Below are 12,797 nucleotides of genomic sequence, written 5' to 3'. Positions count from 1 at the left end.
GCCCCTGACTGAAGACACAGCCCCGTTTGTTCCTATCAGTCACATTTTTTCACCTAATTAAAATACACATCTTGTGCTGGGAGTTCTATGATGAGGATCCTTCCCAGAGCCTGGGGTGGAGTTGCTATGGCAACTTGCGTGGTCCTCGGAGCCAGCACAGAGGTCTACAACGCCAGGGGAGATGCCAGCAGGCACGCTGGCACACTGTGCTCTGACCCAGCCCACACCTTGGGACGTTCCGCCATCCTCTCAGCCCTACCTCCTGCCTCAGTGCCTCCTGAGAAATGTGATCCCCAAGTTCTTTTAGGGTCACTGAGGAGCTGGAGGCTTCATCTTCTGCAGCTGCTTCAGGCTGCTCTGGGGAGATGTGGACATTCCAAACCCCTATCTGTCTTCCAGGTTGGTCATATGTCTAGTAAGGCTGCCTCGGTTCTTAGTAGCTCTTCCTTCTCTTTTCCCTGCTACCCATTCGTGGCTGACTAGCTACCTAAGGATAGCAAGTAGGTTTTTAAAAGCCTCTTTTAAATTCCTGTATTGGGAGGCTGAGGTAGGAGGATCACTTGAGCTCAAAAACTGAAGACCATCCTGGGCAGCACAGGGAGACCCTGACTCGAGAAGGAATAAACACACCACAAACCCACAAACATATCCTTTACTTTTTTCAAGTGAGATTAGAGCTAACTTCTTCAGATGTTTGCATTTATCTAGGACTAGCTAGAAAAGTAGCCTTAGAAATGACCTTAAATTTATTAAGAAATGTTTCTCTTGTTGTTGGTTTAGGTTTGCTTAACTAGTTAACTCAGGCATACAAATATTTTTAAGAATGACCTTTTAAAAATTATATGCAATTTGTGGCTCTTCCTAGCTCACATGGTAGACAAGGAAATTCTTGCATGGCCACAGGTATCTTTTATTATGGCTCTGAGCTCAAGATTTTGACCAAGGCATAGCATGGTTAAAAAAAAAAAAAATTAAAGGCACAACTGTTTCATGGGTCTGAGTCGTCCTGAGTCAGGGAAGTTGAGCCTATGATTCTAAGAGAGATGAGTCCTTGGGGTCTCGGTCACCATGGAGCTGCCATAATTTGCCCACAACTAAAGCAAAAAAAACCTTTTTCTTTCTCCTATCTTGGATGGAATGCCATCAGGAAAGCTTTTCAAGTTTTAAACGCATCATGGAAGGATTGCATAAGATATGTTTAAGCAATCATCCTTGTCCACAAGGACCAACAACGCAGGTGGCATCAGCCAAGATGAAAGTTTCTGGGCAGATGTCCTCACAGAAGTGCTTTATGGCGGCCTTTGTGCAAGGCTATGGTTCTGGCAGCCACCCTTGTGAGCCACTTGTCATCTGTGCTCATGAGCACTTTGCGCAAGCTGTGGCATGAGCAGGGGAACCCCTCTGTACAACTTCCCAGCTTGCTTTCTTTTCTTCCTCCATTCCTGCTGTGGTTTGGATGTGGGGGTCCCCCAAAAGCTCACATGTGAGACAATGCAAGAGGGTTCAGAGGAGAAGATTGGGTTGTGACAGCCTTAACCCAACCCGTGAATTAACCCTCTTTTGGGGATTCACTCAGTGGAAATTGAAGTGTCAGGGTGTGGCTGGAGGTGGGTACTGGGGCGTGGCTTTGGGCTATGTATTTGTACCTGGCAAGAGGAGACCTCTCTCTGCGCCTCCTGATCATCGTGAGGGGCTTCCCTCTGCCACGCTCTTCTTTCATGAGCCCCGAGGAATGGAGTCTGCTGTCTATGGAGTGAGACCTCTAAACTATGAGCCCCCAGTTAAACTTTTCTCCCCTGTGGTTGTTCTGGTCGGGTCCTTCAGTCACAGCAGCAGGAAAGCTGACTAAGACAAGGCCTTCCTCTCTGCCTCTCTCCTCTCCTGTTCTCTTTGGGTTAGGCCTCGACAAACATGGCTGCCTGTGGATTCCAACAACAGTCCCTAGGAGAACAGCTCACCTGCATCAGCACTGCCTCTCATCTTTCCTCCAGCTCCCTGGGGCCAGCTCGGCCAGGGCAGAGGACTTCAGCAGTGGCTCCCGCTTGCCCTGTGGAGTGGGGCTCTGGGCACACACATGCAGGACGGACCTGCCCCCAGAACCGCAACCAGGTGCAGGCAGGGACTGAACTGCCCCTGTGCCCGAGGTTGACCCTGAGCCAGGGGTTCTGCTTTATTCCGAGGCCCAGCCAGCTGCGTGAACTCAGGGCTTCGTGGACCCAAGAGGAGGCACTCCCAGAACCACACAGGATCTAGGATGCCCAGCAGAGCCCGTCATGGAGTGCACACACGGTGGGAATCTGATGCCTGCCTGGTTCTTGGCTTATCCCTGTAGACAGGACCCCTGGGGCTGAGGGGGTGAGTCTGCTGGGGAGGCGAATTTCAGCAGGATCTGCAGGCAGCCACCAGGGGAGTCTGGAGGGAGGAGGCTTCCCAAGGAAGGTCGGGAGAGCAGGCCCTGCAGCACTGGGGATGGTGTGGGCTGGGTGGGCTGTCCAGGTGGAGCCCTGGTGCAGGCTCTGGAGCCAAAGGGGAAGGCCCTGTGGGTGTCAGCAGGGGAGGGCCAGGATTTGGTTGTTATCTCTTCTTTTTATTCCGTCTTGTAATCGCCGTGCTTCCTGAGGAAATGTCAGCTGAAAGCCGAGTGTTGCAATCCGCAGCTGACTCACGCGTGTCACAGGCAGGTGTCTCCTGTGTGACATCAGAGCCGACCTTGAGCAGAGCCTTGCAGGCTGCTTTCACAGCATGTCCTTCGTGTGGTGATGCCGTCAGCCTGGCCTCCCTGGACAGTCCTGTCCCTGCCCCTGCGCCCTCCCCACATCCAGACTCTGTGGATCCCCGTCTGCTCAGGGCTCCTGGGGCTCTGGGGCCGTGGGTGTTTTTGGCGTGCCTTCTGAGCCTACCCCCCAGAGTCCTGGGGTTCGATCTGCCCTGTTGACAGCTCTGATGTCTGGCTTTCCAGTTCCCCAGCCCCCAAACCAAGGAGCAGTCCCAGAAATGACTTCCTGTCTCCATCCTCAGTGCAGTGAAGAGCGAAAGTGGGGCTCCTAAGGCCCCTGTGCTCCCTGCTGCCATTGGAACTCCTTCTCTGTCCTGTGGGTTTTGCCAGTTCCCTGGAGCCTCCGCAGGGAGAGGAGAAGCCCAGTCAGGGATGTTCCCCAACTCGGAGCTGACGGACGCAGCACAGCCCGTTTCCAGAGGGAGCAACAGGCAGGCAGAGGGTTCTCTAGGTGGCCCCAAAGGGTTGTGTCCTCTCCCTGGTCAAGGGCAGGCCATCGGGAATGGAGGACACAGGGGGTGGCGTCACAGCCTAAGGCCCGGACGTGCTGGTTGGGCCACGGAGGACGTCTCCACGGTTCCCTGTGGAATAAAGTGGACCACGAGCTCGGAGCATGCCAGTCCTCCCAGCATGACTCCCGTGGGCAAGGCTGGGCCAGCCCTCGCCCCCTGAGTCCGGCTGCCCTTCTCCTGGGTCTGTGAGTCCTACTCCTCCACACTTCATTCCAGTCCTGGTGACTAGGCATGCACCTCCAGATTCCAGCTGTTCTCTGGGTTTTGTTGGTGACCAGTTAGTGTTTCTGTGTAAGCATCATGAAGACAGATGCAGCAGAAACGGTCAGCTGCCTGCATACTCCCTGCGTCTTCTTCCCAGCCCACCTTGCAGCCTGCACAGTCTGTGCCTGAGGCTTGGCCGGCAGCGCTGGGGCAGGGAGAGGTGGCCTCTCTGGTCCACCCACCATGTACAGGCATATGTCAGTTGCCTTCCACCAGCTTGACCCAGACACCCTGGACACCACCCGTGGAAGTCCCTGGTGGGAGCCGAGCACCCTGTCAGCTCAGCACCACTGCAGCCTTGCGTTGCGGCAGTCACCTATGCTGTGGTCAGCCGGCTCCCTGCGTTGCTAGTGAAGCTCTGGCCTTCAGTCTGGCTGCCCTGTGCCCTTATGTGCCAGCCTCATCTGCCTCTGTCCTCTGAGCCGCTCTTCTTCTGCTCTGCATCTCTCCAGGAGCTCTGCTCACCCCGTCCCTCTGCTTCCCGACTCCAGCTGCCCCCTGTGCTCCTAGCCCTTCTCTAGGCTGTCCTGACAGTCCACTGCTGATCGGTCGTATTTTGAGGGCCTTCTCACTTCATTAAATGTAGAAATGCATTTGTCTTTACAAAACTTGACCCCAAATGGCAATTATCAAGAGCACAAATGATAATGAATGCTGGAAGGATGTGGGGGGAGTACATCTGAAAGGACTAGTACAGCTCCTTTGGAAAGACTAGGAATGGAACCCCTATAGGACCCAGCTGTCCCACTCCTTGGTATTTATCCAAAGAACTAAAATCAGCATACTACAGGGATGAGCTACATCAGTATTTATAGTAGCACCATTCACAGTAGCCAACTTACAGCCCAGATGCCTATCGATAGATGAGTGGCTCAATAAAATGTGGTATATCTACACGATGGAATATTACTCAGCCATAAAGAAGAATGAGTGGCATTTGCTGGTAAATGAATGGAACCAGAGAGCATCATGCTAAGAGAAATTAGACAGCCAAGAAAATAAAGGATCAGATGTTATCTCTCATGTGGAAACTAAAGCAAAATAAGGGAAAGAAGTCAAGGGGGGAAGGGATTGGATATCATAAAGATATAGGGAAGATCAGTGGAGTAGAAGAAGGAGATAGAGAAAGGGGAGGAAATATGGAATGAATGTAACAAAACCGCATTATGTGCAGATATAAAAATACCACAGGGAATTTCACCTTTATGTGTGTGTAGAAAGCACCGATTAAAGCTTGGAAAATGGATAAGCAAAGGGGGGATCAGCAGAGTGGACAAGGGCAGGGAGGGAGAAGGAACAGGAACTGGAATGTCCGGGGTGGTTTCTGTGCATGTAGGATTTTGTTGGCAGAAACCCCGCTACTACACATGACTATAACACTCCAATAAAAACCAACAAATAAGGGCCTGACACCAAGGAGTCCAGCATCTGGGCCTGGAGGGGCCTGGCTCCGCCATGTTCCTTGCTCTGAAGCGTTTCTGTTGGCTTCTTCCATCTGTCCGAGACTGGCTTTCTGGGCCCCTTTCTGTAAGTACTGGCTCAGAGCGCCTCTGCGGCTGGGTGCGTGACTCCTGGACCAGCACAGGGCTTTGTCCTGGCTGGCTCCTCAGCCAGAGTCCAGCTTCCCTCTCACCTCTCGCTGCTGGGAGAGGAGGTTTAGGAGAACCTTCTCAGTGAAGTCGCAGCCTTGAGGATCCAGACTCCGTCTGTGCTCCCAGTCTCATGTGGCTCGTGAACTCACGTCCTCTGCCCTGTGACACTCGGGCTGCCAAGGTCTTCTGAGTGGCAGCCATGCCCAAGGCTGCAGTGCTGGTTCTGAGCCCACCCAACCCAAGCAGGTCCCTCCTCCGTGGATCCTGGAGATGTCCTGCCCTTTTGGCCAGTGCCATGTGTTGAGTTGTTAGAGGGATCTTGAGGGCTGCCACTTCACAGTTGCTAGGACCTGAAAGCCCTTGCCGGCGCTGCCAAAGCGGGTTCTGCACCACTGCCCTGGTGTGCGCTGTGTGTGCAGCGTCTTCCTCGCTGGCTCCTCAAGTCTCACTCTGGGCACCTGCGTCTGCCTGCCGGGCGCCTGTGATCCCAGCAACTCGGGAGGCAGAAGCAGGAGGAGGCAAGTTCTGGGCCACCGCTCCCTGCTGCGCCCCTCCCCTGACGCAGGCAAAGACAGGCCCTACTAAGGTGGACGGCGCCAGGTGTCCATCCTCTGGAGGAGCGCAGTATGTTTCTGGGAATGGGCTGGTTTGTTTCTGTATTCCTTTAATAAGTCTAGTTGTGACCTCTCATAGGACCATTAAGTATGAAGGAAAAAACGTGACTTTCCCAATTAATGCAACTACTTCTAAAGAATGAACCTGTTTGCTCTAAATGATTCAGCTGTGGAGCGTAAATTGTTAATGTTTAATGAGAAACCCCCTGTAGGAAAAACAGTCAAGGAAGTTTTGAGAAATTAAATTAAAATCTAGGGCTGGGGATGTGGCTCAAGCGGTAGCGCGCTCGCAGGCTTGCGTGCGGCCCGGGTTCAATCCTCAGCACCACATACAAAGATGTTGTGTCCACCGATAACTAAAAAATAAATATTAAAAAATCCTCTCTCTCTCTCTCTCTCTTTCTGTAAAAAAAAGAAAAGAAAAGAAACCAGTAACGAGCAAAGCCTGGAGGGAAGCCCAGGTTAGAGCCGCAGCCGCTCGGCTCTGTCCCAAAGTGTACCCAGTGCACAGAGGCAGACAGGAGAGGTGTGCAGCCTCCGGGGGCTCAGCAGGTGGGAAACTGCTAACAGGAGTGTCCATCATCGTGGGCCCCCAGCCTGGGGGAGGGCCAGGCTCACCCCCACAGGCCCCACCACAGTGATGCGAAGACGCAGTGTCCTCCTGGCGGAGTAAGGCCACCATGGCACGAGTCCTCATGACACCCCTCTGAGGAGCCCGTCTCAAGGCTGCTGCCAACTCCACATCCGGTGCAGCTGCCCGGTGAGGCGGTCAGTGTCTCTGAGCTGCACGTCCATCTGCAGCCCTGCTGCCTACTCCCAGCCAGGGTCAGCTTTACAGTTGAAATGTTTTATCCACTTCCCACAAGAGGCCTTATAGGAGCTGGCTTCCCCAAACTTCCCCCAATCTCAGTTCCCTGTGGGAACCCCACCCTCCCCTGTCTCTGTCAGGAGCCTCAGCCTCCCTCCCCAGGCCCCAGCTCTGCACCCACCCCTCTGCCCTCACAAGGCTGGGCAGCCTGCGGAGTCATGGGGGCCAGAAGGCACCCACCCAGCCCTGAGCAGACCCTGGCTGGGTGCGGGCTGGGGGATTGCTTGTGGAAGCCTCCCCCTTCTCATCTGCCAAGGGCCTCTTCACGGTTTCCAAGGAAACCCCAGGTGCTGTAGGAAGCGGGGTCAATGGCTGTGAAAGGCAGACCGTCAGCCTGTCTGTCACTGAGCCCACTTGACAAACAGCCGCAAAAGCTGACTTCCTCCTGCTTCAATTGTCAGAAACTGGCGGTAACACCAGCTCTTCTGGGTATCAGCTGACACACACCACCCGGCCTCAGGAGGCTACTTCTTTGTCCACCAGCTGGGGTGTTCCCCAAAGTGCAGGGCTCCTGGTCGCTGCCTTAGTGCGTCGACTGGATGAAGTACGGATTTGCAAGGGGGAAGTTTGCCTTGAATCTCAAAAGAGGGTTAGGACTTGGACTTTCGGGTAATGGTGGGACTGTTCAGGTGGTGGGGACTCTTGGAAATAGACTGAATGTGCTTTGTGTTGTGAAGTTGGCATGAGGTTTTGGGGGCCAGGGCCGAATGTTATGGTTTAGGTATGAGATATCCCCCAAAAGCTTGAGTATGAGACAATGCAGAAGTTTTCAGCAATGAAATCATCAGATGGCGAGAGTTGTGCCCCATCAGGCGGGTAACCACTGGTGTGGGTTAATCAGGCAGTAACCTAGGTAGGTGGGGCGCCCTGGGGGGGCAGGTCCCTGGGGGCGTGCGTGTGGGGGTGACCGCCACACCCTTCTGCCTCCAGGTTCTGCCTCACTGGGGCCCAGAGCTAGGAGTCAGCTGGTCAGAGAACTAAGCTCTGAAACAGTGAGACAAGACCAACTTTCCTTCCTCTGCGGTGTTCCTGTCAGATCCTCCAGTGACAGTGACACAAAAGCTAACTGAAACATAAGGTATTCTCAAGGTTATGTCGTAGATGAAATAACGGTAGCATTTGTGCACTTTAAAAGTTATTGTCTTTTAAGATACAAATGGATAATGGTTCTTTAAAAAATCTGATTGGAACAAGATTGGCTAGGAGTGATAATTGTTTAGTCTGAACAATAATCATATGGGAGGTCAGTATATTACTCCCCCTACTTTTGCATATATCTAAAATTTTGTCTGATGATTTAAAATCTGATCACAACTTTGCTTCTATTTGCAGATTTTTTTAAGGTCAGGCTTTTTAAACCAAGAATAATTTGCTTTATTAATAAAACCCTTTTCCAATCTTCTTTTTAAAACAGGTAATACCTGTAGGAAATTCAAGTCTGTAGCTCCCACAATGCTTTTCTTGTGGGGGTGGGGTGGGAGGGTGGGGGGATATTGAACAAAGGGGTTCACACATGGCAGGCAAGTGTTCTGCCACTGAGCTGCTACTTAAAATATATATTTTTTTTATTTTGAGACAGTGTCTCATTAAGTTGCCTAGGCTGGCCTCAAATTTGTGATCCTCCTGCCTCAACCTTCTGAGTAGCTGGGATCACAACCTTTGGAGTAGCTGGCCCACAATGCTGTACTGTGTGCATGTATCATCTCTTGATACCCTGATGCATATGTAAATCCTCAGCACCCTGATAGATGGTGGTGAGAAGACAGGGCAGGATCAGTGGACACGAACCCACCACAGCCCAGACCCAGCTCAGTAAGACTGCATGTGATCTTGATCCATTCAGCGTCCACCCACACATCTCCCCTATGATGGGGCTCTGCTGAGTTTTAAATAGTGCCTGAGGGGTGTGAGGAGATGTGTCCTGAGCAGGTCTTGCTGTTCAGTCCTTGCAGGTCTTCAAGGGAGCCTAGAGCTGGGACTGACCCTTGGCCAAGCCCTGGGAATGTGGCCCTCAGAGTTCTGATGTCCATGGTTGGTGACCATGCCTTGTACACCTGGAGCAATGGCCACGTCCTTTCAGCCTGTCAGCAAAGCTCTGCACATACCTGGGCACACTTGATGCGCGTCTACCTCCACCATCGGGATCCTGAGTTCCAGTGACTGTGACTGTCGTGTAGCATGGTGTCTCGATGGGACTGGCTCTCAATAGAAGCCTCAGACGCAAAAACGTGAGGTTTTCTCTGGGTAGACACGTTCTGCTCATGTCCCGTGTGGCCCCAGGTGGGGAATGGTCACAACCCTGGGCCTGACTGCTCAGACCTCCTCCTCATCCACACCTCTCCCCGATGCTCTTGGCTTATATACTTCCCTTCTAATTAAGCTGATCCCTAAGTATTTTTTTAAAAACTGCTTGAAAAGATGCAGAAAGCACCTGCTGAGAGTGGGAGGACAATGGCTTGGGCCTCGCCACAACGCTATCCCTCGAGTTCGCGTGGTCACCCTGGAAGCATCCAGAAGTGCAAGGCTGATATCAAGGCAGAGAGGGAAAGGCATTGGTGCACTGGCGACTGTCGGGGAGCAGTGAGCCCAAGTTCCAGGACGCCAACGGCACCAGAGGTGGGAGCACCAGTAGTCCAGGCTAGGGGCTGACCTGTGTCCCTGGCAGAAGTGGATGCCCTGTGACCAGCACCTGGGGGAGAGCAGGAAGGGTATGTTCCCAATAAATTCAGCTCCCAAGGCCTGGGCAGGGTATGGCCAGGAATCTGCAGGAGGACACAGCCTCACCACATCCTGACCCTTCCTTGGACTGCGCTGGTTCAGGGTCAAGGCTGTGGCCGGACCCCTCCTCTCAGTGTCACATGACCTGGCCCCCGTGAGCTCTGGCCTGGAGCTCAGAGTCCAGCCCCAGCAAGGAGAAGCAAACACACCAAAATAATCACCCACCCTCTCTGGGCATCTTCTTTCTGCATTTTTGTTTCACCTAAAATAACGTTCTGGGTTCCACCCATTTTTCTGCAAATGACCTGACTTCATCTTTCTTTATGGCTGAATAAATCTCCATTGTGCATATATACACACTACCTTTTCTTTGCCATTAATGGACACGAAGCTGGCTCTATGGTTTGGCTAGGGTGAATTGTGCTTCTCTAAACATGGGTGCCGCAGTCTGGCTGGGCAAACTAACCGGGGGGTGACGAGCAACTTGTGAAGGTTGATACAGCAGGAGTGGGAGCCGCTTTATTACGGGACAGAGAAGCATATATACCCAACTAATTACACACAGCTTAACTTAATTAACATAAACTAGATACAACAGTCAACCAATAAGGAATCATCATCTTATTACATACAGCTTAACTTAATTGACATAATCGAGACACAGCAGTCAGTCATTAAGCAATCTCCATTATCTTAATGGCTCACTGGTGTTACTTCACAAACCACTCCCTCTGGCAAAATGACAGGGGCCATCTTGACTTGTTTACAGACCCTAACATCTCCCCCCTTTGTTTAATTTAAATAACAAGTATGTGGCTTAGGGACCGTGCCTGTTTTAGGTTGTCCAGTACTACATATGGTCCTTACCCAGCTCAAATTGTCAGCCTCCTGTCTTAGGTTGGTACCATTGCAATTGGATCTTACCCGTCACTGACTACCAGCTCAGCATTATTTAGCCATACTTGTGGATAACCTGCTACAAGCAGAAGGGGAGGATACAAAATGCCACAATACCAAGCCAATTGATGGCTCCAAGTAAGAAGCCCTTGGAAAAATTGTACCACAGATGACACTGTCAGCAAAGATACCCTGGTACTACCACAATTCGTTGCATCAACAGATAGTTCACAATGCATATAAGTAACACATAGTCCAGGTAAATCACAGTCCAGGTAAGTTCAAAGCTCAATAGATTAATTAAATCACAGTCCAGGTAAGTTCACAGTCCAGGTAATTTCTGCAGGCAGCTAGCTTGAGCTGTAGCAGCAGAAACAGCAACAACTCCAAAGTCTCTTCTGGTTTTCAGCAACACTGGAAATCCCTCCACCCTTGTCCTCACTGACATTGGGCCGAAGGCAGGAACTCCAGCAGTACATTATCTCCAGGTTTTTTACATTTGAAATAGGCCTTAATGGTGTTCATTATTCATTAGCCTCCAGGTGTGGGAGAACCATTACCGCAGATGTAAGGATCTTTTTGGTCTGTAGAAATCACTTTAGTTAGTCTCCCTGGAATCCAAATCCGCTGCTGTTCTCCCTGTGGAAACACACAAACAGACGCTCACTGGGTCAGGACCTTTAATGATAATAAATGGCCAAACTTTAGGGTCGTCGGGAGTGTCCTCCACCTCTGGCTGTAGCATCCCCGGGCAGCCCCAGACGGCCCCGGGGAGTGTCCAGGACTCAAACTGCCACCAGGCACAGGGAGCAAGAGCCTGCGAGACTGTGCCTCTAGGTCAGGTCCGGGTTTGGGCTCACGGTAGTGGCATCCTACTCCCCGCAGCCGCCACTTGGAAAGTCCCTGCTGCGCTGTGACCAGCTCGCACACTCCGGCAGCGGCCACATCGCTTCACGCATCCTCCAGTAAGGAAAGGTATTCAGTAGTAGCCTTTTGTTGCAACTCCTTTCTTGATAGCCCTTCCTCCTCTGAACCTTCTTCCTCTTCCTGACTAGCGTTCCTGGGCCCTTATCAACGTGTGCCCTAACTGCTCTTGGTTCCACTGGGGTGCCTCCTTCCCTTAGTAATTTACTTAACACTCCTTCCATGTTTTTGTCACAAAGACAATACAACACACCAAGACAAAACAAGACACAAACATACTGCATCAATCTTCTCCATTTTCTCAAAATGGCCATCCTTCCTCTCGTCCTATCTACTTAGGGATGAGCAGACTTGCTCCCATCCTGTTCTAGGGACTGGCAGCTTTTCCTCGTCACTTACCCCCGGGCCACCATCTGCTGCAGTCTGGCTGGGCAAACTAACCGGGGGGGTGACGAGCAACTTGTGAAGATTGATACAGCAGGAGCATTTATTGTAGGACTGCAGGGGTATATATACATAACTGAATACACGGCTTGTTTCAATTTAGCATCATCCAGTTACCGCAATCAGTCATTAAGGAATCTCCACACTTAATGGCTCGCTGGCATTACTTCACAAACCACTCCCTCTGGCAAAATGCCAGGCGCCATCTTGACTTGTTTACGGACCCTAACACATGGACATGCATGTGTTGCTATAGTGTGCCGACTTTAATTCCTTAGAATAAAGACTGATGTATATATACCTGGATCTTACCGTGGCTCCATGCCTACTTTTCTGAGAAAACTCCACGGTGATTTACAATCCCACCAACACTATAAGCTAGACTCAACCCCTGAAACCTGACCCTTTGCCTTATTTGGAAAGAACATTCCATCAAAGCTCCCTCTGCTCACCGGTCACTTAGCCCCACCTATACCTGTACCCTACGTACAAAAGGAGGTGACAAAGCCTGTTTGGGTACATTGCAAATAGGCTGAGATCAGGTACCATTTATAGGAATCACATGGGGAAGTGATTCCTACGTGATCTGAGCTGAACAGAACAAGGGCTCTCTGGGTGTCAAGTTTTGACACAGGACCCTGCTCTGCAGAGCCTGGGGGAGGATCCCCGCCCGGGGAGCCCATCAGAACCCAACTAGCCACAGCTGTGACTCTCAGTCCTCTCCAACCCTCCACCAAGGCCAGACATCCCCCAGCTGGGTGCCACCTTCTAGAAGGACAATTTAGCAGGAGTCACCGAGATTCTAAATGTGTGACATTAATTTTTCAGAATTCTACTTTTAGGAGCATATTCAACAGAAATAGTCTGATTTGAGCACAAAGACCCACATAAGAGATGAGCAAGCTGTGACCACAGAAAATCAGAAGCAGCTTAAAAGCTGCCATCCAAAGGACCGGCTGAGCGAGGGCCCTGAAATGTGAAGGAATGTGCTGTATGTGCAGGAGGTGATGTGAGTCTCTAAAAGCCACTTTAGCTCCTAACCCCCAGGCACATCATTGCCCCTGAGCTCCAATGACTTAAGATGCACGGGCAGCAGTGAGTGCTGCCCAGGGGAGGAAGGGCTTGGAGCCGTCCTCAGCTCTGCCCAGTCCTGTGTGACGAAGGGCCAGCCACGGCCTTGAGCAGAGG

At 51.6% G+C, this 12,797-nt stretch overlaps 2 long non-coding RNA genes across 2 annotated transcripts; both read left to right on the top strand.

Annotated features, from left to right (window-relative positions):
* Window positions 1-1,143: 1,143 nt before the first annotated feature.
* On the top strand, window positions 1,144-6,139 carry LOC144365373 (uncharacterized). The gene is made up of 2 exons (XR_013423712.1): window positions 1,144-1,753; window positions 1,900-6,139. It is a non-coding gene; the product is annotated as an uncharacterized LOC144365373 (long non-coding RNA).
* Window positions 6,140-7,552: 1,413 nt separating this feature from the next.
* On the top strand, window positions 7,553-9,703 carry LOC144365273 (uncharacterized). Its single transcript, XR_013423575.1, has 2 exons — window positions 7,553-7,704; window positions 8,570-9,703. It is a non-coding gene; the product is annotated as an uncharacterized LOC144365273 (long non-coding RNA).
* The last annotated feature ends 3,094 nt before the right edge of the window (window positions 9,704-12,797 follow it).

Source organism: Ictidomys tridecemlineatus, chromosome 7 (genome assembly GCF_052094955.1).
Source record: "Ictidomys tridecemlineatus isolate mIctTri1 chromosome 7, mIctTri1.hap1, whole genome shotgun sequence".
NCBI lineage: Eukaryota > Metazoa > Chordata > Mammalia > Rodentia > Sciuridae > Ictidomys > Ictidomys tridecemlineatus.
The sequence above is the reverse complement of the archived record's forward strand: the minus strand, read 5'-3'. Positions and strand labels throughout refer to the sequence as shown.